General features: G+C 40.8%; 1 long non-coding RNA gene across 2 annotated transcripts in view; it reads right to left on the bottom strand.

The window, feature by feature from the left end:
• The window catches only part of LOC107315642 (uncharacterized), a 433,990-nt gene that overhangs the window by 253,749 nt on the left and 153,956 nt on the right, over positions 1-26,285 (bottom strand). Inside the window, exons 1-2 of one of the 2 annotated variants that reach the window (XR_014948846.1) lie at positions 13,012-13,095; positions 12,574-12,673 (exon numbers count right to left, since the gene is read on the bottom strand). This is a non-coding gene — a long non-coding RNA (uncharacterized LOC107315642). Of the gene's footprint in view, positions 1-12,573; positions 12,674-13,011; positions 13,096-26,285 lie in introns of those variants that run through there. The other variant, XR_014948845.1, reaches the window with a different exon arrangement.

Genomic DNA, 26,285 nt, shown 5'->3' on the forward strand with positions numbered 1-26,285 from the left:
TGTAATTTTATGCCAACAAAGGAGACTAAGCAGTGAGGTGTCAGAAGAGAACAACACACAACATTTCTCTCACCAGATTCTGCCTCACAAATCCTTCCCCAAGCTAAGGGCTGCCAGGAACCCCTCGAGGCACATTAACCTCTTAGCCCTCTTGTTGTGAATTACACATTCACAACAAGAATCAACATACAGCAGTCCAAAATCATACCATTGCTATGCATCTAAATACGTCAAAGTTGGTGATATTGATTCTACTTTGTTTTCAGGTTCTTGCATTTCAGTCTGCTCTGCCACATGCAGATTTCATTCATTTAAAATAGCGTAATATTTTAACTACAATGAAGTAACTACTTCCTCTTGCAAGACAGGGAGCCCCTGCTCCATGTTTCCAAACCTTATTTTCTCAGGCATAGGCAAGCAGGTGAACATTGACAACCATAGACCAGAGCTCTCTTTGAAGGTTAACAGCAAGAATTATCAACAATGCTGGATTTGAGTTTCACAGAGCAGAAGAATGCTGTGAGAAAACGAGATTATGTGCATAGCTAGACAGGAGACTTCTAAAAGTTAATGACCTTGTACAGATTACAGAAAAGAAGGATCTGAATTTTTCCTCAGGAATGTGACACAGGATTTTAACAGCCAGGCATCTGTCACTTTGATATGTGCACGGTCCCTAGAGCTGTCTAGCTGACAAAACAACATCCATTAAAATATACTCTAAATAAAAATAGGCACAATAGTACATTACTCTTAAGACTGCAATGTGTCAGACAGATTTACAATAGAAATGTTACAGTCCCAGACATACCTGTGAGTCACTGTTAGCAAATCAGAAGAACAGCTTGAGTTGGAAGGGACTTTTAAAGGCCACCGAGTCCAACTTCCCTGCAATGAACAGGGACACCTACAGCTACATTAGGTTGCTCAGAGTCTCATCAGGCCTGACCTTGAACATTTCTAGGGCTGAGTTTCAGCATGCCCTGCCTCCACTTCCAAGCATTCTGCAGCCTAAGATTCTCACCTTTACATCCATCGAGGTTAAAAACAATTGTCCTATGGGCTCAGAAAAAACAAATACAAGGCCAAAAGTGCAAGGTGTCTGATATTTGTGATAAAATGTTTGCTCATTAAGACCGGGATGTAGTAGCATTGTGGTGGAGTGCTTGTTCATTAGGACCGGGATGTGATGGTGGAATATGGGGGCCACAGGGGTTGCAGAACACTCTGGTTTTGTGGGTGGATTGTGTACTCTGCATAGTTGCAGGCAAAGCGCGCCCCGATGGATACAAAGTTTCACGGAAGGACCAACCAAGTGGCACGATCACGACCGACCAATTAAAGGACAATACACTCGGGATGGACCTTACAAAAGAAGTTGCAAGGGACGGGAAGGTGCGGCAGTTGGAGGAACGGTGATTCCCCTGTCGCCCAGCGCTGAATTGCCTTTTTGTTTTACCCGCTACAATTAATAAAAGTTTCTAATTGGAACATTATCGGCTCATTGCTTATAAATTGATGACAATTTGGTGCCGTGACTCGGATCGGGAGTACTGGCGTAGGTATGAGGAGCCTGAGGGGGCGCCCCGCCTAAATAGGCGGCCTCGGCTCCTATCCTCCCGCCCTACTCCCGCCGACGATCCGAAATTTAAAACACAAAGGCAAGGAAAAACCGGTTAACCCTTTAAATTTCGTGCACGAAAGTCCGGACGAAGACGCAGGACAGGTGAGTATAGTCCGGTCTGGGTTGGGAATCCGGCGTGTGGCGAGTGTTGTGTGCTTGTGAAGGGGGGCCGGCAGCCGGCACTAACCCGAGCGAGTGTGGACCCCACAGTAGTGCGGTTCCCATTGCCCGCGAGGGCGTGGGCCACGACCTGGGGGAAGCGAGTGAATGCAACACTGAGTGAGGGCACGCCGAAGGGTGGGTACAGGGTATAAGCGGGACCCTTTCACCACCACAACCCCTAGGGCTACGGGCTCTATGGAGGGTTATTCTTTGGTATTCCCCTAGAGCTACGGGCACTAGGGATGATTATTATTTAGGTGTTCCCCTAGAGCTACGGGCACTAGGGATGATTATTATTGAGGTGTTCCCCTAGAGCTACGGGCACTAGGGATGATTATTATTTAGGTGTTCCCCTAGAGCTACGGGCACTAGGGATGATTATTATTTAGGTGTTCCCCTAGAGCTACGGGCACTAGGGATGATTATTATTGAGGTGTTCCCCTAGAGCTACGGGCACTAGGGATGATTATTATTTAGGTGTTCCCCTAGAGCTACGGGCACTAGGGATGATTATTATTTAGGTGTTCTCCTAGAGCTACGGGCACTAGGGGGAGCTACAGACGTTGAATAAAACAAGAGAGCAAGAAGTAAAGAACGAGATGGGGCAGTGTAAAACTAAACCACCCACCCCTTCTAAACGACCATCCATTCCTAAGGACTCACCTCTAGGGTTCATGCTAATTGCCTGGACGCACTATCCAGGAACAAGAAATAAAGATAAAGCAAAGATGATTTATTATTGTATAGAAATTTGGAGCGGACAACAAATTGGCCCGGAAGTATGGTGGCCTAAGTATGGTTCTAATGAAGATTGGGTACAACAGCAATTAAATTTTTGGGTAAACTCCAAAACCCCTTTCAATCAAGAAGAAAGTGACTATGCAGCAGTATGGGTCACTCGCCCAGAGGGTTTAGGAGTCCCCATTTTTAATTTGACACGAAAAGAAAAAGATGTCGAAAAACGTAAACCCCGAAGGGAAGAGGAGGCCTTAGTGGGACCCCCACCATATGCTTTACCACCAGCAATTCCCCTACCTTCTCCTCTTCAGTTGGATCATGGGCAGATGGATTCGAGAGAGGCGGAAGTACAAAAGATAGAAGGGGGAGGGCCTGTGACACGGGCAAAGGCACGACAAAATAACCTCTACCCTTTAAGAGAAATGCCCATGGGAGGTCCACAACCTCAGATGGGGTTTATATCAGTGCCCTTAAATTCAGGGGATGTTAGAGATTTTAAGAAGGAAATGGGTAATATACTAGAAGATCCCCTGGGGGTGGCAGACAGAGTAGATCAGTTCTTAGGGCCAAATGTTTATACCTGGGAGGAACTACAATCTATTCTAAGTATACTGTTCACAGCAGAAGAGAGAGGTATGATTAGGCGTGCAGGGATGCGCATTTGGGATGCTCAACATGCCCACGGGCCCGCTGCGGATATTAAATGGCCCTTACAGAATCCGCAATGGGACCATCAAAATCAACATCATAGGACTCACATGCAGGACCTGCAAACTATCATTATCCAGGGCATTAGGGAGGCAGTCCCAAGAGGTCAGAATATAAATAAAGCTTTTAATGAAAGACAAAAGAAGGAGGAAACACCCACTGAATGGCTAGAAAGGTTACGCAAGAATTTACAACTATATTCAGGATTGGATCCCGATACACCGATAGGCCAGGCTCTGCTCAAAACACAGTTCGTAGCTAAGGCTTGGGAAGATATCCGCAAGAAACTAGAAAAGATAGAAAATTGGCAGGATCGGGGGCTTGATGAACTTTTGAGGGAAGCTCAGAAGGTATATGTAAGAAGGGAGGAAGAAAGACATAATAGGCAGGTTAGGATGATGGTAGCAGCGGTCAGAGAAAGTAGGGAATTGGAAAGGAAAATGGGGGGATGGACGCAAAATCGAATTCCAGGACAGCAAAAATTTAGGAAGCCTGAAAACAGGGAGGAGGAGAGAATATGCTATTATTGCAGGAAAAAGGGACACATGAAGAGGGACTGCAGGATTAGAATGAGAGACGAAAAGTCCTTCCAAGAAGACTAGGGGTGTCAGGGGCTCTATATATTGGGGACCCAGAAACAACAGGAGCCCTTGATAAAATTGAAAATTGGTCCCCAAGCTGAGGAGGTAGAGTTTCTAGTAGATTCAGGAGCAGAAAGGTCTACTATACAACAGATCCCCCTCGGATGCAAACCTTCCCGGGAAACTACCAAAGTAATAGGAGCAAAGGGAGAACCTTTTACAGTAGGAATAGTTAAAAATGTAATGATAGAAGCAGAGTCCAAAGTGGGGTTGGGTGATTTCTTGATACTGCCTGAAGCGGAGTTCAATTTGTTAGGACGGGATCTGATTATTGCATTAGGCATAGGACTAGAAGTAGAGAATAAAGAATTGAGAATCAAACTCTGCCCTCTTAGGGTAGAGGATGAACAAGAGATCAATTCTGATGTCTGGTATACCCCCGAGAGTGTGGGACAACTAAAAATACCCCCTTTCACGGTAAAAATCAAGAATCCTGAAATCCCAGTAAAAATAAAACAATATCCTATTTCCCTGGAAGGAAGGAGGGGTCTCAAACCAGAAATAGATAGATTAGTGAGCAAAGGATTACTGGAACCCTGTATGTCCCCATTTAATACCCCTATATTACCGGTAAAGAAACCTGATGGAACATATCGGTTGGTTCATGATCTGAGGGAAATTAACAAGCGCACTGTATCTAGGTTCCCAGTTGTAGCTAATCCCTATACATTGCTAAGTAAATTAGGGCCCGACAACTTGTGGTATAGTGTCATAGACTTAAAAGATGCTTTTTGGGCTTGCCCTTTAGATGAGACATGCCGCGATTTTTTTGCATTTGAGTGGGAAGACCCAGATACTAACAGAAAACAGCAATTAAGGTGGACTGTACTCCCCCAAGGCTTCACAGAATCCCCTAATTTGTTTGGGCAAGCCCTAGAACAGATCCTGCAAGAGTATCAGCTAGATCCTGATACCAAATTAATACAGTATGTAGATGATCTATTAATTGCTGGAGAGGATGAGGGAAAGGTTCGGAAAGAAAGTATTAAATTGCTGAACTTTTTGGGACTGAAAGGACTTGAAGTATCAAAAAGGAAATTGCAATTTGTGGAAGAGGAGGTTAGATATCTAGGGCATTACCTGAGTAAAGGAGAAAAGAAGATAGATCCTGAAAGGATACAAGGAATATTGTCCCTGAAGTCGCCAAACAATAAGAGACAAATAAGACAATTGCTGGGATTAGTGGGATATTGTAGACAATGGATTGAAAATTATAGCAGTAAAGTAAAGTTTCTATATCAAAAGCTCAGTACCGATGGATTAATAAAGTGGGATAGACAAGATGAAGAGAATCTACAAAAGCTGAAGGAGGATCTCATCAATGCCCCTGTCTTGAGCCTGCCTGACTTAAAAAGACCCTTTTATTTATTCGTTAACATAGACAGTGGTACAGCGTATGGGGTTTTAACACAGGATTGGGCAGGGAAGAAGAAACCCGTTGGATATTTGTCAAAATTATTAGACCCTGTGAGCCGAGGATGGCCCACTTGCTTACAAGCAATTGTTGGGTGTGCGTTATTGGTAGAAGAAGCCAGGAAAATTACTTTTAACAGCAATATAAAGGTACTATCTCCCCACAATATTAGAAATGTGCTCCAACAAAAAGCTGAAAAATGGATATCTGATTCTCGTCTTCTAAAGTATGAGGGTATCTTACTGGAAGCCCCTAACTTAACCCTGGAGACCACAAGTCTCCAGAATCCTGCAGAATTCTTATATGGAAAACCCGAAAATGTGGGACTCATTCATAACTGTTTACATACGATAGAAGAACAAACAAAAATCAGACCAGATTTAGAAGAAGAAGAATTAAGAGAAGGGGAAAAATTATTTGTGGATGGATCCTCTAGAGTAGTGGAGGGAAAGAGAAGATCAGGTTATGCAATAGTAGATGGAAAGACCCTCCGGGTATTGGAATCAGGACCCTTGAGTAACACTTGGTCAGCTTAAGCTTGCGAGCTGTATGCTGTTTTACAGGCACTAAAAAGATTACAGGGAAAAGAGGGCACTATCTATACCGATTCCAAATATAGTTAAGTATAAACAGGAATTGTGGAAAAAGGGACAATTGACTCAAAGACCCCCTCTGGACATTACCCTCCATCGAATAAAGCCTGGAGATTGGGTTCTGATAAAGACCTGGAGAGAAACCACACTGCAGCCTCGCTGGGAAGGTCCCTATCTGGTATTATTGACTACCAATACTGCCATCAGAACTGCTGAAAAAGGATGGACACATGCTAGTCGTGTTAAGGGTCCAGTACAAAATCACGAATGGAGAGTCACTAGTCCAGCGGGTGATTTGAAAGTAAAACTGTCACGAAACCCTCCGTCAAGGAAAATGAGAACATGAATTAACAATGATTGTATAAACGTATCAGTATAGAATTTAATGTAGAAGGGAATATTTTGACTATTGTGAATGCAACTGTTGGGATATGTTTTAGAAAGGTAGTGGACCCACTGCGGAAACAGGGATACACAAATTGGTTATTAGCCTTCAGAGTGGCCGTGGAAATTTTAATAGAAGGGGGTAAACCTGGGGGTGAATTTAGATCCTTACCAGCATCACTTAAGTGTATAACCAGTGGGAAAAAGAATAGGGTGCAGTACCCCAAAGACCCACTTAAAAGGGAAGCAAAACCAGCCCCTCCTGAAGAATACTCTTGCTGCCGAGAAGATTATACACCCCATGGCTCGAGGCAACCGAGTCGATGGGCGAGGCAGAGGAGATAAAACATGTGGAGGGGTCTGCTCCATTATGAATGAATCCAAAGATTTAGAATCCAGAAGATACCCCAAGACTGGAAATAACTCCCCTGAACAATTAAAGACTCACTACTGCAGTGGGAAAACTGCCTATCTAAAACTAGCTCAATTGATAATAATATTAAGTCTCATTAATGAGGGTTGGGGTACAGAGGTACAGACACATGAGCCATTTAAGTGGTCCCATCAGAAGTAGTGTTACAAAATAGAAGGGGGTTGGATCTTCTCCTATTGCAGCAAGGGGGACAATGTGTGGCTCTTAAAGAACAATGTTGCACCTACGCTGATCAAACGGGGGTAGCAATAGATACAATGGCTGAACTAAGAAAACAGTTAGAACAAAGAAAAAGAGCCCAGGAGTCGACAAGAACTAAAACGGTTTAATGAGCAAAACAAAATAGTACAATAAAAGAAAAGGGGGGACTGTGATAAAATGTTTGCTCATTAAGACCGGGATGTAGTAGCATTGTGGTGGAGTGCTTGTTCATTAGGACCGGGATGTGATGGTGGAATATGGGGGCCACAGGGGTTGCAGAACACTCTGGTTTTGTGGGTGGATTGTGTACTCTGCATAGTTGCAGGCAAAGCGCGCCCCGATGGATACAAAGTTTCACGGAAGGACCAACCAAGGAACGACACACCAAGTGGCACGATCACGACCGACCAATTAAAGGACAATACACTCGGGATGGACCTTACAAAAGAAGTTGCAAGGGACGGGAAGGTGCGGCAGTTGGAGGAACGGTGATTCCCCTGTCGCCCAGCGCTGAATTGCCTTTTTGTTTTACCCGCTACAATTAATAAAAGTTTCTAATTGGAACATTATCGGCTCATTGCTTATAAATTGATGACAATATTAAGTTCCGTGGATTGGTGTTCAGAAGTACCAGATGGAAACTGACATTCCACCTCTTACTGTGGCATTTTCTTAAGAAGCGATGCATGCTCTGATATATTTGGAGTTGCACAAAACAGGAATGGGCAGCCCAAAGAAAATGAGCTACCTGTAAAATACTGAACTGTGAGTTATGATAAGAGACACTCTCCAAGTTAGAGAAGTCTACAGCATCACCTGAAGAGATTAACCAGCACCTTTCCTTTTTCATGGTACCCTTCCTATCCTGTTTGCTGCATTACATGTCTTAAATGAGGTCTGGTCTCTTGGGCTCTAGACAGCATATTTCTGAAAGTAATGATTATTAAGTGTGTCCTCAGCAAACATTACATGGACTTCCATTTTAAAACTGCCATAATGCAATACAGTGTGAAGTTGGCTCATAAAGGAAAACATACTGGTGTGCTTGGCCAGAAAATTCAGATTAAGTTCTTAAATACCTTTTAGTTAATTTAAGGCACTGAAAGTTTGGCAGATAAAAGAACCAAAGCTTAAGCAGGTGAACTGCTAATCCTAACATCAGCATGCTCAGAAGGTTCCTTAGGCAAGTCTGCTTAAAGAAGCTTGGTAAGAAGTAGGTGACCTATGTGTGTGTTCTGTTTCAACAAAAGCAGGTGTTTTTGTACCCATTACTGCTGTCATTTTGAAATAAGACTTGGAAACAAGGTGAAATTGAAACAGCATTTCTGAGAAATGATAAATTATAGATGAAAGCTATGGTGTCAAACAGAAGGGACAGCACTCGATATATTCTCTATGATAGCTGGAAACGTCAGAGAATTAAAGACAAAAGTGTTCAAAGCATACACGCATATATACCTTTGCATATGGCCAACAGTTAAATCTCATGATAAATGATGGGATTTTTCTAGTCCTAAATAGAGCTTCTGTGCACACTGTAGTTGGACGGCACACTTTCCAGTGATTTCATGATGTGGGTTACACAAGAACTATACAATTAATCAGAAAGTCACATCCTTAGACAATACTCCAGGACATTAAGTGTTCCCTATGTCTACATCCCATCTGAGTGCGTGTAAACACACACACTTATAACACTTCACTTTCACCTATATCGAAGTTCTGATAGAAAATCCTTGCTTCCTTTCTCAATGTGGTGTTTTCAGAAGCTCTTTGGCTCTCTTGTGTATGTGCAAATATACTTCAAAACATCAGGACACAAGCCAGCATTAGCCCAGCATAGAACACAAATGCACTCTGTGCTCTGTATGCTCTGACAACGCCTTTGAGCTGCATGGAACAGTTACTCCTATTTCTTAAATGCTTTTATAACTTCTGGAGAGAAATAGCATTGAATTACGACTCCATGAAAAAGATATCAGGGGTGGCAATGACAGATGAATACTTTTTGTTGCACACCATAAGCACAATAAGCATCGTTAAATATTCTGAGGCTGCTATTTATTTGCAGATCAATAGGGAGATCCATTTTTTAAGTAACAGACAATAAGCTCTTGTTTTCTATTCTAAAAATTGTTATGAAAAGCCAAGGAGAAAAAGTGAAGATCATGCACTGCATTGCAGCTAAAAAGACAGAACTCGTTCTTTTTCTATGAATGGGAAGGAATAAACAGCAAGTATAACAAGCTGACTCAATTCATTATCTAAAACAAGGACAAATAATGTAATGGCTATCTCAAACTACAGTAAATCGTATGCCTCACATAGAGAAGAAGGTCAGGTTTTGTACAAGGCCATACTTAGGTCACGTTGCAAGAACACGCTGTTTTGTACTGAAGTATGAGAGAAAGTATTTTTAGCTTAACTCACTTGGCTTGAAGGTATTCCCCACCCTCCACCCCCCATGCACTGAGCTGAGGGAAGGGCAGCCTCTACAATGGGTGTGGGCAGCTGCACTGCTGGGACCTCCGGTAGCTCAATTGGCTGCAGCATCTGTATCCTGCCTGCCCTCACCTTTTGGCTAGCTGATCTTTAGGCCAGTGCTTGGCAAAAGGTCATAGTAAGGATCAATATTACATCATCAGGCTCGTACGGACACAAGATTTCACTCTGTTTTCAAAAGGCATGATGCTGTGCCAAGATATTCAAAACCATTCGCCTGTTAATTGGGATTAGTAAGGATATTTTGCTCGCTGGCCCAGTATTGACATTAATGGAGCTATAATTCCCTCTGTCATTGTAGGGGACAGAGTTTATCCTTACCGACCGTTTGTTCCCACTAGGAACTCTGAGAAGGGATTAGCATAGTTTTCCCCACGAGAAGTAACAAAACATTACCGGAATGTGTTTCTGGGAGGCTAAAGGATGAGTTATTGGTGATTTCTTAATCTCTGCCTTCCAGATGACCTGTTCAAGGTGCCATTTTGCTCTGCAATATACATGCCCAAAACAGGGCATTATATTTGCTTTCCCAATCCCTAGAAGCAAGCATGGAGTACTCCAAACCAATGCAATATTTACAGTGACCTGAAAGTCCTGAGAAGCAGGAGAGATCTCTTTAGCTTGAGGCAAATCCATAAAGCTTATCTGGGTTCTGAAGACAGCAAAGTAACACCACACAGATTAAATGATGATCTTGATTTTGTCCTATACAAAATCATAATACCTGTTAGTCTGTTCTCTGAAAACAGTGTAATATTGGTTAGCTTGTAGGCATTTTTAGGATAATTCAATTCCTAAGAGCCCAGTGCTATAAACAACATTTCATTTCGATAAAGATATTAGAAGATGTTCTTCCTGAAAGGAAGGAACCACAAGACAACCAACTCAGTCTTTTCCAATCAACGATTTGTTTTACTACCTGTAATAACAACATTTCATCCAAAGTATTACTACAACACACAGCTCTAGGACACAGCAGGCCTTGGGAATGTGAAGGACAGGAACTGAACAACCCAGTACTGAAGATAAATAAATAAGTGGATAGAATTAGAGGCATATACTACTGAGATTCAAGGTAAAAAAGAATTCCACTAAGGTCTCTTAGCACCATCACTGCAGACACAGTATTTCTGATATTTAATGGTCAGAAACATTACTTACCACCCTTGAAGGAAAACACAGAGCTAAACAAAATTGCAGTGGCTGGCATCATTAGTGTCATTTGCTCACTACTATTCTTCTCTCCTTAAACCACCTCATACCAAAAGTGCTGGACTGAATCTACTTCAGCAGCACCCTGATGTTCTTTCTTTTGAAGTTTAGAAATTGAATTAATCTAATCTCACGGTGAAACCTCACATGACAGAACACAGAAAATACTTACAATACAAGCATCGTTGAAGGGGTAACAATATTCATAGTCTCTAGCTTAATATTAGTCTGCAGAAACAAAACTTGCTAATAAGAACACAAAGAAAACATTACGATTTAACCATGTTTTGTTTTTACTTTCAATATATTCCTGGCTGCAAACACAAATGGTTAAATGGGTTAGATTAGAAACTGATTTCCAAGAGAATCATTTTGCTGTTTCAAAAATCACAGATACCATCACGCGGCTGCTAAAGAAAACAGTCTGGTCCAATGTACTGGTACTGGCTTTCAGGCACCAGAGACACCGAACTTTCTTCCCACTTAAGGATCAGATACACACCTCCTCCCTGGCTCTACTTTAGTGCATCTTAAGTTTTCAGGGGTACTGATAATGATCATCAAACGTCTTCAGAAAACTTCTGGCTCACACCCATCTCGTTTGCTACATCTACACTAGCACAATCTCATGCAGTTTATATTTGGTTTATAAAACAAGGTTGATGCCTGCAAGCTTTGATAGGCCATGCAGGCTGTTGTAGTGTCCGGCACAGTCAGATACATTGTCAGCCTTACATGACAGCTCACTTTTAAGAGCTAATCTGCTCAGCAAATGACAAAGCATCGTCCTACACAGAATTGACTGGAGTCAACACAACAGCTTCTAGATGAACACTAAACATAACATAAGGAAATATACAATTTGTAACTATTTTGCCAGTATTTTCCCTAATTCTTTAACTAAAAACACAAGTTAGAAAAAGAATAAGGTATCTGCCTCAAAAAAAAAAAAAAACAAAAACAAAAAACACAAACAAATCAAGCTACATACTTGAATTGAGGACCAGCAGCCTTGATCTACATACGTTGCAATAATATTTTACAAAGGCACCCAGAACACTAAACCAATGAAAATCAAAAGAGAGAATAGAGGTGGTAAAGAAGGTGCAATGCTCATGAGCTGACCCTGAACACTGATGACATACAATTGATAATCAAATCTCACACAGCTCTACATATTTATTGTTACTTGATCCTCTGAATAATTAACATGGATTTTTCTAATATCCAAGCACACACTTGGTCAGTTTCTCACAATAAAAAGAATAATTCACCTGTCTGCAGGGTGGTTGAATAAGACACTAGATCCTATTACAATGGTCATTTATCAACTATGTGTACAACAGAAGAGAGGTGAAAAAGACATTCAAAATCTGATTACTGTTGTATCCTACTGTTGTAAGTTGGTCACAAAATCCCTTGCTATACTTCACTGTGAAAGAGTAAGTTTTTGAACTTCAAATAGATTTGTTATGGTAGGTTACTGGATCTTCAACATACTGCAAAACACAAAATAACCAGCATAATGTGCCTAATGCCTGAGTTCCATTAGTACATTTCAAAAAGGTATTACACCAGTTTAGAAGCCTTTTGAGGCAAGAGTGAAATCGCATTATTTTTGTGATGCTGCATCCATCAGTTGCTTACAGATGAGACGTGCTTCCAGAAACGTGTAGGAAGAATGACTGATTTCTCAACTTGCATTCAAACCTTCTGGCCCAAGCCTATGGAGTATATATAGAGAGTATATAACATCTTTGATTATCTGAACTTATCTCACTGGATAGGTTACCTGGGACGGCACTTCTGATGTTGTCCCTCTCTCTGAACCATGTACTAAGCTGAAATGAACAGCAAAATAAATGCACTACTACCTCAAAACTGCTCAGTCACCCACCCAAGGCACCTTGAGAGAAGGGGTTATCAAAGTTTCTCTACCCAAGTACCCATTCCTTACTCACCTCACACCTCCACAGGATGGCATGGAATCAGAAAAGTCTTTCAAAATCATGGCCACTGGCTTTGCTGCTTCTGGTTCCCTCAGCGACCCAACATGTTTCTCTGAAATTAAACAGGAAGCGACAAATTAGGGCTGAAAAAGCATAAGACAGTGTAGCCAGAGGTTAACACTGGAAATCTAATACGAAAACTACCTGTTCCCTGAGATTTGGTCATTTTGATGAGGCTGTAAATGTGAGCTTTTTCTATTTAAATCTGTTAATCAACACATGTTCTATTCTTTTAACTCTATAATTTTTAATACTTTACAAGAATCTGCTCTTCAGATCACGTTTTGCTTATGAAGAAGTGAAACTACTTCTGACAGGTTCTTGGCAGTTCCAGGCAAAGCATTCACAGATGTGTCAACAGTCAGATATAGAGAGATGAGCTGAACTCACCCAACTGATGACTGGGCTCTCTGGCCACACAGCACTGCTCAGCAAGCAGCCCAGGTCCAAGAGATGCTCTCCCTTCAGTGGCTGGCCCTCATATGAGCCCTGAGGGACCCCACTGTGAGTCACAGAATAGAATACAGCATCACAGAGACCATCCCTTCTGGTCTCCAGGGGAACACAGGTGCAAGCAATCTGCCTGGGCCAGCCTCACCCCTTCACCAGGTGCTCAATCACCACTTCAAGCCATCAGCTAACAATTCCCATACAAGATCATCTTTTCACTATGATATTAAAGTTGTTACTTTCTTCCTATATATTTTTGCACATTCCTGCATTTCAAAATTAAGTAATACGTTTAGATTTCCCCTCTGTGCAAGCCTACAACACTGCTCCTTGATAAAAGCCTACTGCATTTATTCCTTCCAGTTACACTACTCCTTGCCTTATGTGCACGATGAAAGCAGATTCCCAAACCACTGCCAGCATCTCAGAACTGTGTCGCTATGCTTTGCAAGAGAACACCTAAGGAATGAAGTTAATGAAACCCAAAGCTCAGATGAGCAAAGGTAGCGTGTTGTGGCCAGCACAGAGACCTACAAATCCTAAGTGGCCAGTTGGCCAGCAGCTACATGTATCATTCTAGATGGCTTCTAGGGTTTCTACAGAACCATCAAATGGTTTTGCAGCTAGTCAATGGATTCAAGAGCTACTTGGTGCTGTCACAAAGGAACTGATTGCAAGCATGCTCACAGAGAACTGTCACTGAAGAGATATTTCCTTATGAAGGAAGACTAAAACCTCTCTTTTGTTACAGCTGTTTGAATACAAAGGGTGACCGCATTGCGTGACCCTATTTCATGAATTTGACAGTGGTCAGGATTTCAACTGACCACAGTCTCATTCAAATCAGCAGGGCATTCAGCAGCCAGATGTGGGAAGGACAAGAGCAACAGTTCGCTACTGCTAAGATAATGACTCCTGGGCCATAACTGGGCAGCTGCTGGGTAGTAATAAGGATTTAAGACTATTATAATTACCATTAAAGAAACTGCTACCCTCACTGAACTCCCTTACCACACTGTCTTATACTAAGGGCTAAATCGCTCGTAGACCGTGGAAAAGAGCTTCATATCTAGATTAGTTATGTGGGAGGTTATGTTATATCCATCTAAGAAAATAATTTCACAAAGCTGGAAGAGCTACTAAGAGTCCAGATGAAACACATTTTCATCACACCATGAGATCATCTTCATTTCCATAAAGAAAAGTTTAAGTTAATCATTCAAGGGTAAAGTAATGGCTAATCTAACATTTGCAGCATTAGGATGCATTAGCAAGGACTTATATATGTTTCCTGTTTTTATTAAGTTTTATTACCTGACCGTGTTAAAGTTTGAAAACCAGTAATTTTGGTGATCTACAATAAGTAATGAAATGAGAAGAAAATCATGTTAAAACGACATTAAAAAGGAGAGTCATTCTTAACCGCAGAGCATGGGAAGCTGCAAGCAAAACTCCCATTAGCAGTAAATATAGCAGATGAAGATTATTACCACATATTTGCTAACACGGACTCAAATGATATTTCCTTGCATTAAGAAGTTATTTTCTCCTTCTTACCATCATGGGCTTATCTGTTGTTGATCACTCTCATCACTTTAATGCCATTCTCAAAAGCCTTACTCTAAATCTCAAATCTTCCATGTATACAAGCCTACACACACTGTGAATCACAATGGACAGTTCATAGATAGAAAAGTATTTAGGGACGTGTCCTGTGCCAAATCATTAAGCAGGCTGCTCTCCAAAGCCAACTGATGAGTTGCTTCAGAATCTGAACAGAAACTCTTTAACTAAAGAAATTCTGAGGTACACAGAAAATTCACTGTTTTAAACTCCATTACACTCAGCTGAAAGAAAAATTGAAACATTAAGGTCACTACTTGCAAGAATAATCGGGTGCCTCGAGACTCATAAGAAGTTAGAGGCTTTCTCTTTCTAATATTTAACTCCCGCTGGCTGTAATGATTGCAATGCCTGCAGCTCATTAGAAATGGCCAGTCTCACTCTCTAACACAGAACAAGTATTATGGATTATTTCCTTCTATTTTATTCTTCCTGCGATACCAACAGCGTTGCACAAATTCTTCCATCAACACAGTTACAAGCCAAAATCTAGGGGGAGCATTTTCACACTTCTGAATGACATGGAAGTCCCTCCAGTAGGTAATACTAGAAACTTATTAATGAGGAAAAGAACCCAACAGTCACAAAGCAAGAGAAGATTACATCACAGGGGAAATGCAGTAAGATGAAAGGTACCCATTCTGGAGGTGTGACTGATGTAGGTGTGTTCTGTCTCACAGTGATTCAGAGGTTCCTTGAGTAAGGAAAAATGTAGTTCAGCAACTGTCACATCAATTCAGATGGAAAGAGCAGAGTCAGGTATATTGGGGGTGTACTACACCCAGAAATTCAGTAACAGGAGGGAATGGAACAAGAATGTTCCATGCAGCAGACTTCAGTAGCAAGTGACAGATCATGGTCAAACAGAGAATTAGCAGCTTGACATCACATACGTATTTATTCACTTGAAGGCAATGTGTTATTCTTATCTTCTTGCTTTGAAATTATCTTACACTGACATCACAGAAAGAAGAAACATTTCTGACATCTAAAAGCCTCATTCCTATGAGTTTCCCAGTATATTTTATACTCTTCACTTAGCTCAGATATACATCTGAATACATCTTACAGCAGCAGACTGAAACAATGGCTTTCCAGTCTGCCTCTGCTTTTCCTGTTTTTTGTGTACAGTCACACTTAGTGCATATTCTTCACTTCTCATAAAGAATGAAAATCACCTCTGCTAGAAGCCAGCACATCTACACAAATTAAATTCCAATTGCAAGTAAGAATCTGTTGAGCTCGGCTCCATGTTGGAGACAATCACGTTGGCTCCATGCACACCTGCCAAAGAGCAGGGACATTTATACAAAATGAATTGCTCAACAAAAGCATGATCACTGAACAATCACTTCAGATCTGACTCCTGACAAGCATTCTTACTGACAGCAGAGGATGGCAAAAGAAGTCCCTATGCTTCATCAAAAGCCATCTGCCACTGTATGTTGTTTCAGACTATTGGTTACCTGGTAACGTTTATTCTGACTTTTAGCGTTTCATCCCTATAGAAATATTCTGACATTTTACATGTGGGCAACCGGGGTTAATGTTTTCTGAAGGCAAAAGCTAAGTTTACTCTTTGATTTTTTATGCATTCGTTGACACACGTCTTTCAGTGTAATTCCTTGGGTTTATATAATACTTAACCAAAAATCCCTGATTAGCTGGAACGCTCCTGAGAATTCAGAGTGAGTCATGGGAGAACAAGATTTTCTTCTCCAAAAATCCTCATTGTCCCTTATGCCAACTTACCCTTTTGCATATCAAGTGTTGAAAAATCAACTTCCTTTTCCTGGCAATGTTTTAGGAAAAAAATACTTGGAAATGGAAATGAATCACACATACAGTAACAAGATTGCTGCAAGTTAATTTTTAGCACATACTATACAGACATATATTCTCAGATTCTCTTTGCTTTGCCTGCAGATTGCCATTATTCTAGAAGCTACAGCAGTCTGCGTAAGCACAGCCCAACACTACCCACATGGCACAGCTTGCAGACAAAGTGCCCACCACAGTCTTTCACTTTTATCTCAGACCAGTAGAATTATTTATGTATTTATTTACTAAAACAACATTAAACAGTCTTCAAGTAAAAACATGGACAGGAGCCCAACACCACTCAGGTATTCTTTGTGCTTCAAAAAAGCTTCAGAAGATGTGAACATGGCTCACATGATCCACCCTACAATTACTGTGCTGCTTCAGATACGCAGCTGAAATAAAAATAAGGCTTGTACTGCAAACAAACTGTAGCACAGATGATACAATGATGTCAAAAGGTCGTTTCAACATCAGGTAAATATATAAACCATTCATTATCCTTAAGTTCTCAGGAAATCTCTTTGCAAGGAGTAGCAGTTTTCCTTTAGAGAGCTGGTACATAAATACACACAATCTCATGCATGCAATAGTCTGAGGAGTGTCCTCAGCTCTGCTGTCCCAATCAACAGATACAAGACACTTTCCTCGCCTAATACGAACAGCAGGGCCCACATGCCATCAACCACATATAAGTGCCCCTTCCACAGGAGAACTTGCACAAGATCTAGCTATCATCCCTCCTCAGCTCTGCACAACACAGGGATGCTTCGCACAGCTTGCACATGAGCTTGCAGTGAGCCCCAGCAGCCAACAGGGACAACCACAGCCTGCAATCCATTAAACAATGCATGGGCTGCCTGTAAGAAGAGATGATTCTTGTAACTTTTGCTTAGCCCTAAAGTGGTTTGGCAGTTGGACTTGATGATCTTTGAAGGAAAAAATCAACTTTAGGAAGCAAAATTTAGACAGATTTCAGCTCATGTCCAAATCTGATGGACTCAACTCGTGGTTATTCTGAGCAGCAAAGAAGTAAGTTTCTCTGTCCTATTCCAGGCAAATTAAGACATCAAACTCTTCCTCTTGCTGCAACAGAATGAAGTACAAGGTTTCAAAAATGCTTTTTTGTTTCATTTTTTAAGAAAAGAACTTCTCATCCCCATGCATTTTTGTCTCTCTCAATAGCCTGTGCTAGCTATTGCACTGGGCATTAAAAACAATAGTCTTAATTGGGAACTTGAACACAGCCTACCCCTTTTTCAAGTCAGTGCTAGAACAACTGCCAACCTCTCTGCTGGTAAGGAACTGTAGTATATACAAGATGAACCTCACAGAAGAAGCAGACTTGAGTCTCTTCTCACCATCCTTACCACATTAAACCAACAATTACACATATTTTCTATACCCTAAACTATGTTCTGACAGTTCCAATCCCCAGTATAAAACATTCTGATAAGTGTGCAGTCCTACACAACAGTGGAGGAGCACCAGAAGCTCTGTATCCCATGCTGAGCAAGGCAACACAGCCCACCACTGCTCAGCTCCAGCACTGCTTCCACATCTGGCCTGGAAGCAGATTGTTCCCATGCTGACCACTCACAGTCACCTCCAACAAAACTCCCAATCCCAAAGAGAGGACATGGAGCAAAGCTAGTGATTCCATCAGCTGGGACCACAGGACACAAAGCGGAGATGTCTACAGCAAGGCAAATATTCTGCTGGAACCAGTTACTGCCACCTCTCCCAGCCCTGCTGCTTCTCAATCAATCACGGACACCTTAATAGCAGAGGAAGAGCTGCTTAGCTGCCTTGTTGCAACAGTTAACCAGTCTTTAAATTTTCTTATTCCAAATGAAAAAGGAACAACGGCACTGTACTGTGACACTAACACAGCCAAAATTGTAAGATATTAGGAACCACAAGAGACAGCTGTCTCACAGTACTTGGGGAAAAAAAGGACCGAGAGGTGAATGCCTCTTCAGAGTATAGAAATGAGTTCTTCCCACTTTGGTAGAACGATCTGACAAACCCAATGCAATCTGTGCAGGCTCTCGACTGGCAAAAGACAGAAATCAGCAGTTTATATATTTTATGACCTTAAAGCTATGTACATCCACCCCCTGCATCTCTAATGCAGCTTAGCAAGAAAGCAAACAAGTTAAATTCAAGTCTTACACAGAAAGATGTCTGGATTTGATTTAGGTGTTTATAGTACTAGAACATCTGCAGCACCCCAATGTAACTGCAAGTTAATCACGTAGTTTCAGTTTGTACCCCTGCTCCATTTATAATCAGGTCATTTCAATTTCAAGTTATCTTGCTTCTCCTTTCAGTAAGAGACTCTGAGACTTCAGACTACGTTCTCTTTGTTGTGTTTTTTTTTCTCTGTACCAATCATTTGACAAGGAGACTCAGGCAGTGAAAAAGCTGAAGAGCAATTCCTACTTTAAGGCACATTTCTATAGGCCGCGTAGCAAAATTAAAGCTGTTTTGCAGCCCAATAGAATCTTTCTAAATCTTTATTAAATATCACCACCAGAATATGTCACAAAATAAGGCTTCAGAGAAAATCTGGCAGTTAAATGAAGATGTGAATATCATTAATACTCTATCTCACTGCAAACCCTTAAATGATGGAGTAGAGTGTTTGTCATTCAGATTAAATTAATCTTCAGGATCTCTTCTCCACATCTTAATCCCTATGAACTGTAACTGTTTCTCATGGAAAGGAACGTTGATACAGATCACTCAATGCCACCAACATCCACCATTTGCACAGAACATTTATAACTTCAAAAAGCCCAGGTTATGCTAAATCGGAATGAAGCAGCAGCATCCCTATTCTGGAGGCCTGTGGCCGAAACAGGCACTGGGCTGGAGCAGGAGGGAGAGAAGTCATGTTTGCTAAGCAATACGAAGGCAGAGCTTCATCAGTACCCCCAGCACGCAGACATTATCAATCATCAGAGAACGGGGAGAGGAAGAACACCAGCAGTGCTTATATCTACTGTCTTCTCAGTGCCAATGTGATAAATCAAGGATGTTATAACAAGATAGGGACACAGAGAAAAAGAGCCTGCAATAGCTGAGGAAAAGTTTCAAACCAAGTTTTAGATGAATCAGACATAACGCATACGTAGTGATAAAGCAGGGGGGAGGAAATGAGATCCTTCCCACTTGTCTTTGCCTCCACGTTTGAAACAAACAAACTGGAAAGTAAAAACAACAACCATGCAGAACACCCCTTCATACACACTGAAAACAGGTACAGCTTTTGCTCTTACTGCTTTTTTGGGGTGGTGTGTTCTTCATTTCTATACAAGGGTTTACAAACGAGAAATTCACAGCTAACATAAAAGTGAATCAATTGGCAGATTATCTGACAGGAGAAAGTAAGACCTTTCTTTGTATCCAACTGCACTAGCAGACCTGGCATAAGGCAACTTTGATCTTATTTTCCACTTCGTGTACCTTGGGTAGCTTGTAATTCGTATCAACTTCTAAGGCCTCTTTAATGAAAGAAGGGACTCTGTGTACAACAAAGGCAAGTCTGTACAACACAGCTGAGAGTTCAAGGAAAAAGAGGAAACCTTGTCACAGCACACCAGCTGCTTCCTCACTTCAGATACTTTCAGTAAGAAGGCTCAAGTTTTATGGTCAAGAATACAGGTAGTTTCTCACCTCCTTGGTATCTAAATAAGTGTTCCTTGAAAGGTGGTTTGTAAACACAACAGAACAACAATTCTGTGGGAAGACAACAGAAGAACTGGAAGTTTATGCAGTGCCTGTGCTTTATCAGCCCTGGAACTCTTCCATGCAGCATCAGCTGCCAAGGCACCACGCTGCCTGACTCACCTCGCATCTACAGTGCAGCCAAATTCTCTGTGCCAAAGGCTTAGTTTAGTACAACTTGACCAACACTCAATAACTAAGCTTAAGCAAATTTTTTTCCAAGAAAAAGGACTGCAAAGTCAGTTACAGAGAAGTTGACAAGCAAATCACAAACAAATAATATAGAAGTACATACAGAAAGCACTGATAGTTATAATTATTCCCATTTTATTGTGAAGCTGGGTGTTAAACCTGTATGAGTTAGAGCTTAGAACTCAGCAAAAACACTTGCTGTTTCTCCGTACACTTGCTCTATCTCTGCAGTATAGATCATGGAAGAAATAACTGAATTCAACTGCCCTGACTTAAGACTGTGTGGCCCTGAGGCTACTCAGAGAAATGGAAGGAAGGAAGGAAAGCACAGACAATCCATCCTTAGTGGCTTTTAACTACACAACAAAGAGGAGAGAAGAGAAAAAAACGAACCAACAAACAAACCAAAACCACTGATCTTGATCTCCTTGGTACGGAATAGCCTAATTGAACAAAAAGAAATTCACTAGAAGGCATATTTTTCCCTCCTGTATTTTAGCAGTAGCTGCTTGAAGGAAAAGATACTTTTGCTCCCTGATGCATTGATGCTTATGTACTATAAATAAGAAGGCTTCCTTGCATTATCAATCACTGTATTAAATATCTGATATTCAAACCCACAGGGCTTACAATAGAGCATTTTAAATTACAGTTCTGCCTCAAAGACTAACAACAAGCTCTTCTACTCAGCTTTTGATGTCTTTCACAGCTGATGAAGGCTGTGGGTGAGATCTCCAAAGAAAAGAAAATAGATCTCCTCCATACCTCTAACAACCTCTCAGAAAAAAATCTGCTTTTGCATTCTTGCCTCGTTACAGTTATGTTTATGCCTCTCTAGTCATATGAGTATAATTCATTCCTGTTTGAAATCATTTCAGGATGAGAGGGCAAAGAGAGAACAGCCCACCCTTGCTGCCTGAAGTCCACCAATATGATGATTTCCATAGCAAAAAGGAAACAAATTCTCTTCTGACATAATGAGTGATTTTAGAGCAAAAAGCTTCTTTCTTTTTACTTAATCTTGCCGAGATATACTACAGCAATAAAAGCATCACCAAAAAAAAAAAAAACAAAAAACCAAAACAACCAGATGAACCCACAAATCAGAGATACAGCGGTACTGAAATCCTACCGGTAAACTCTTCTACAAACCAGGCTGGATTACAGCTGAAGTGGAACACAGCATTAGATAAGGAACAACTAAAGGAAGACACAATCCTGCAGAACTAATTGGCTGGATGAAGGTCACGAGTATGGGTGGTGTTTCTCAGCTGAAGCCATGCTCTCAGACCATCAGAGGTCACTGATCTTCTTTGCAATGGCTTTTTAAATTCACAGCACTGCAGACTTCTGGACTTAAATTTCACAGATCCTCCATAAGATAAGCTTTTTAAACCTAGAACTATTGGAAAGTTCCATTTCACTTAACACCATAGTACTAACATATTTTTTTCCTTATCCACATTCCTTATTAACCACATTCCCTTTGAAAGCAAATAATAAATTAAGGAAGACTAAAACTTGATTTTAATACTTGATAGTTGCACCAAAATGCAAATCTTTCTCTGAAAACCTTTATCTTTTGGACAGGTCCTAGAGAAAAAGATGGAGAAACAGACTCAAAGGGATGGCTTTACATCCTGGTCAGACTTCTAAACAATACAAATAAAAGGCTTAGGCAACATTTCACTTGTGATTATCACAGTTCAGATCTGAATGATGAAATAAAGCCAAGCTGGAAAGTTAGCCATCTGTAGCTTCCTTGCTTTATCAACTTTAACTTCTGTTAGAGTAAAATTCATTTCCTGCTTTGCCTCTTAATTTCTCTCTGCTTTTATGTATTATTTATCCTTCCAAATATATTATTTATCTTTGTAGTTCTATTATTCATCCCACAAAGCACCTAGTTATATTTTTGATGTGAAAGATGCTGCACAAAGTGCTACTATATTGCCTTCATCCTGCATTGAATTTAAAGCACGTACAGGTGAATGATAGTGATTGTACTGCATACTGATATGGAAGGACTGGTCAGGGGTTGCAAGGAATTAACATGACTGCAAAATCTGGCTTCCCAAGTATGTTGAAATTATCTCACTTAAACACTCAGGCAATGACCAATATATTAAGGACTGATAGAAAATAGACAATGAATGAGAAAAGTAAAAGGAAACAAAGTCCAGTCTCTGATACAGCAGGAATACTCCACTTCAGAAACAGAAGGCTAAGAAACAACAAAATAAGGGGTTGGGGCAGTGAAAATAGGAATAAAAATTGCCTTATCTTCAGGTTTTTTTCAGGAAAAAAAAAAAAATGGGGATGGAAGGGGAACTGAAACTACACTTAAAAATAGTTACTTCTGATTCTTATTCCTTTCCTCATGTTAACTCTGATCTAATTACAAGATAATGGCATCACATGCAGCTGGAGTGTTTTCTGAATGAGGTCCTGTCGTGGAACAAAGGTATGTAGAACCTTTACAGAACAGATGATCAATGGATGTTCATAATATATCCCTTTCTCTTCTCTTCGTAGAGTTGCATTAAACTGAAAGAGCTGACAAACATTTATTCCATCACTAAACATCAAAAGCACTTGCTTCTCTACTTTATAGCTTTGCATGTTGTCAGCACTTTGACTGGCAGCTTCTTTGCATTTTAATGCTGTCATTGTATAAACAACACATATAGACTGATTTATACACAGCATCCATCTTACCTCGTTAGAGGCTGCAGCTGTTCTTGCCTGATGCCACCACTCCCCAACTTAGAAAATTAAAATATTTAATACATTTATTTCTGTTTATATCGTAACAATGATAAGACAAAATGCCTCAGTGCATCCCATTTTTGCCAGTGTGCAGTGTCAGTGAGTGAACACTGGATTTCTACCCCGAGGTGCTTATTCAGATGGCAGCATACTGGAAGTGCAAAGAATTCTATACATTTTGCTGAGGACTTGGTAGATATAGGGATGGGAATCATCCTCTCTCCTCATTTTTTTGTTCTTATAAAATGCACTGGATTTGCAAACATAAAAAGCCATCGTCACTGCAGGAAAGCAATGTACAGCTTTGCTCAGAAGGGCAGGCTAGGAAATATGTATATATACGCTATCAGCTGCTGAGGAAGAATGGCTCCTGAGCCAGCACAGCACAGCACAGTCACCCCTGGTTTCCTCTTCCCCACCTCTGACCTATGTATGAGCAAAAGGTGGAACCATATGACAAAGTGCTTCAGGGGCTCTATCAGACTGTGCAGTTTATCGTAGTCACTGCAACAAACCTGCAGCATCCTAACAAGGTCATGCTGTACAGTCCCCCAAAGGTAATATGGTGACTGGGTGTCCCAAGGACAAAGGGAAGGCTGCATATAGCGAAGAGTGATGCTTTAGCATAAGCTAAGTTTTACATTATTTTTACACCCTGCCATTGGCAGAACTTGAAAAGCTCTAAAACTTTGCCTGAGGCATCACTGAGGACTTGCCGCTAATCACAACCCATGCAATTCCCCAAATCCTCCTTGCCTTGCTGCGGGCATCCCTAAGGCACAGGCTGGACCACCTGTAAGGCATCCTGCCCTCCCCTATCCAGGGGAAGCCCCTCTGACAGCCTCACCCGGTAACAGCATCAGTTGTCTCCATTTAGATGGGCTGAATATCATCCTAAGGGAATGTAGCTTCAGCTCCAGCAAGAATCACGCTGCTTTGTGTGTTTAAAGGCTTGAAAGGTTTACAAAGAGGCAGGCACACAAGGACTGGGTCATAGATGGTCAAATAGGGAGAAGAATACATCACACTATTAAAAATAATAACTGAAAAACAAAATCAAGAATTAAGTATATTTGGAGTATGATCTTCCTTCTTGTTACTGGAAGCAACAACAAAAAAGGGACTCGAGAGAAATGCCTTGTATTAGGAAAAAAAGGATATCTAACACTTGACTTTTTATGTTTTTGTTCAACTTGTAAGAAGAGCACTCCAGATTCAATGCAGTAGCACAGCCTTTCAATCATTCAGCTCTCCAGGCTGTCCTACCTGGTGCATTCAGTAATATTTACGCTAAAGGCAAGCTGTATAAACAACCTCAGTTATGTTTTCTATGCTTACTTGTTAATTGTTATTGGTTTACTAATATAGGCACTGCAAATAGTCTGCTTTCTGGTTTTGGCTCATCTCTTTTGCCTCATTTTGTGATTTTATGGTTTTGTTAATGAATCAAAATAAAATTTAAGCAATATTATATATGACATGAGCAACCATCTGCTTTGCCTTAATAACCAATAAACCTCAGTGCACCCATGTGTTTCTTCTGATACTCATTTCTTAGAGAAATCTAACTTCTACTAAACACATTTTTTGTTTGAATGGTTACACGGACTTCCATTTCAGGTAAGTCAGCAGGATGTAGAAACAGCTGTGAATGGCTATTTGTGATATTAAGAATGGCGAGAGGAGGAGGATCACCCTGTTTTAACCATGAAGCTCAGCATATTAACTGGACATCCATAACGAGAAGTTAAGAAGGGCCAGTACACCTTTTAAAATATAAGGCAGCTGATGACATAAGATACAGTTCATGCAGCTAAAAACTACCTATGAATAGGATGAAAAAGCAGACCGCCAGAATATCAACTTGAGAAATGCTGACAGAAAAGGGAAGATGAAAATTACATAGTTTCTGAAAAGTAATTTGTTAAATTATATAATGGTATCCCACAGGTCTCATCACACATAATACAGTAATACGAAATACAGCATACAGTAATTCAAACATCCATAATAAATGCAGAGCTGCCATAAAGAGCATGGTGCTCAGAACCTAAATTGTACACCGTCCCAATTCTGTGGTACATAAGACTCCAAAAATCAACTTACTGAGCCTTTACTTGACTGAATCCCTTTAGCCAGTCAGTGAATAAAGGCAGCAAACACTCAATTATTATGGAATTTTTAAAATGTTTTACAATGCAAAAATTCTTCCCATATTTTTCCAGTCCACATCCCTTTGGTAAGGCCCTTTAACCTTTTTCTTTCATATTAATGCTATTTAAGTTTCTATTTTCCCCTGCATATGATCGCTCCTCTTGAAGGGCAAGAAAGTGCACTTAAATGCACCAAGATGCATTAGTGTGAAAAAATAATGAGTCCTTACAGCATACTAAATTCAGAAGGTGCACTTTAATTAATTGTAACATCTGCTGTCAGAAATCTACCCAGACAGGAATGTCTTCAATAAAAACTGGTTGTTTTTTTTCCCCATAAGATTGTCCTAACAGGCTTTTCTGGCAACATTATAGGACCTAAGCAGAAGTCAGGAATCGAAAGCCCATGTTCCCTGCCCCCTTGCTTCACACACACTTTTCCTTTCTAACTAGTCAATAATTACTCTCAGGCCTCCACATGGAGGTTGGCTAACTGAGAGGTCACAAAGCTGATCCAAAAGAACATACACTCAGAAGCAGATGTTACCAGCCCATGGGGAAGACTCTGAGAGCTGCATTGGAATATCTCTCCAGCCCAACAAGTTTGAGGGGCATTAGTCCAACATTTACATTATGAACATTTGAAAGTAAACTAAGGCTGTACTGTATGATACAGAGAGCAAAACCTCTGCAAAGACTCCAACAACAACCCACTCACTCCTGCTCGGTGGTGGATGAGCTACAGCATTACGTTGCTGGATCATGTCCCACTTCTGTAAGTTCGATGATGCACAAAGGTTACTGCTGGATTTGCAAGGTTAATTCTGTGAGCTGTGCTTAGATCACTAATGGATCTCATTTCCTTACAAAGGAGAGATTTCTCCAGTGGCATTATGAGTCATAAATCAGGAAGTTGATCAATAT

The sequence above is a fragment of the Coturnix japonica genome, chromosome 8, assembly GCF_054131305.1.
Source record: "Coturnix japonica strain WE chromosome 8, WE-NBRP24, whole genome shotgun sequence".
Classification (NCBI taxonomy): domain Eukaryota; kingdom Metazoa; phylum Chordata; class Aves; order Galliformes; family Phasianidae; genus Coturnix; species Coturnix japonica.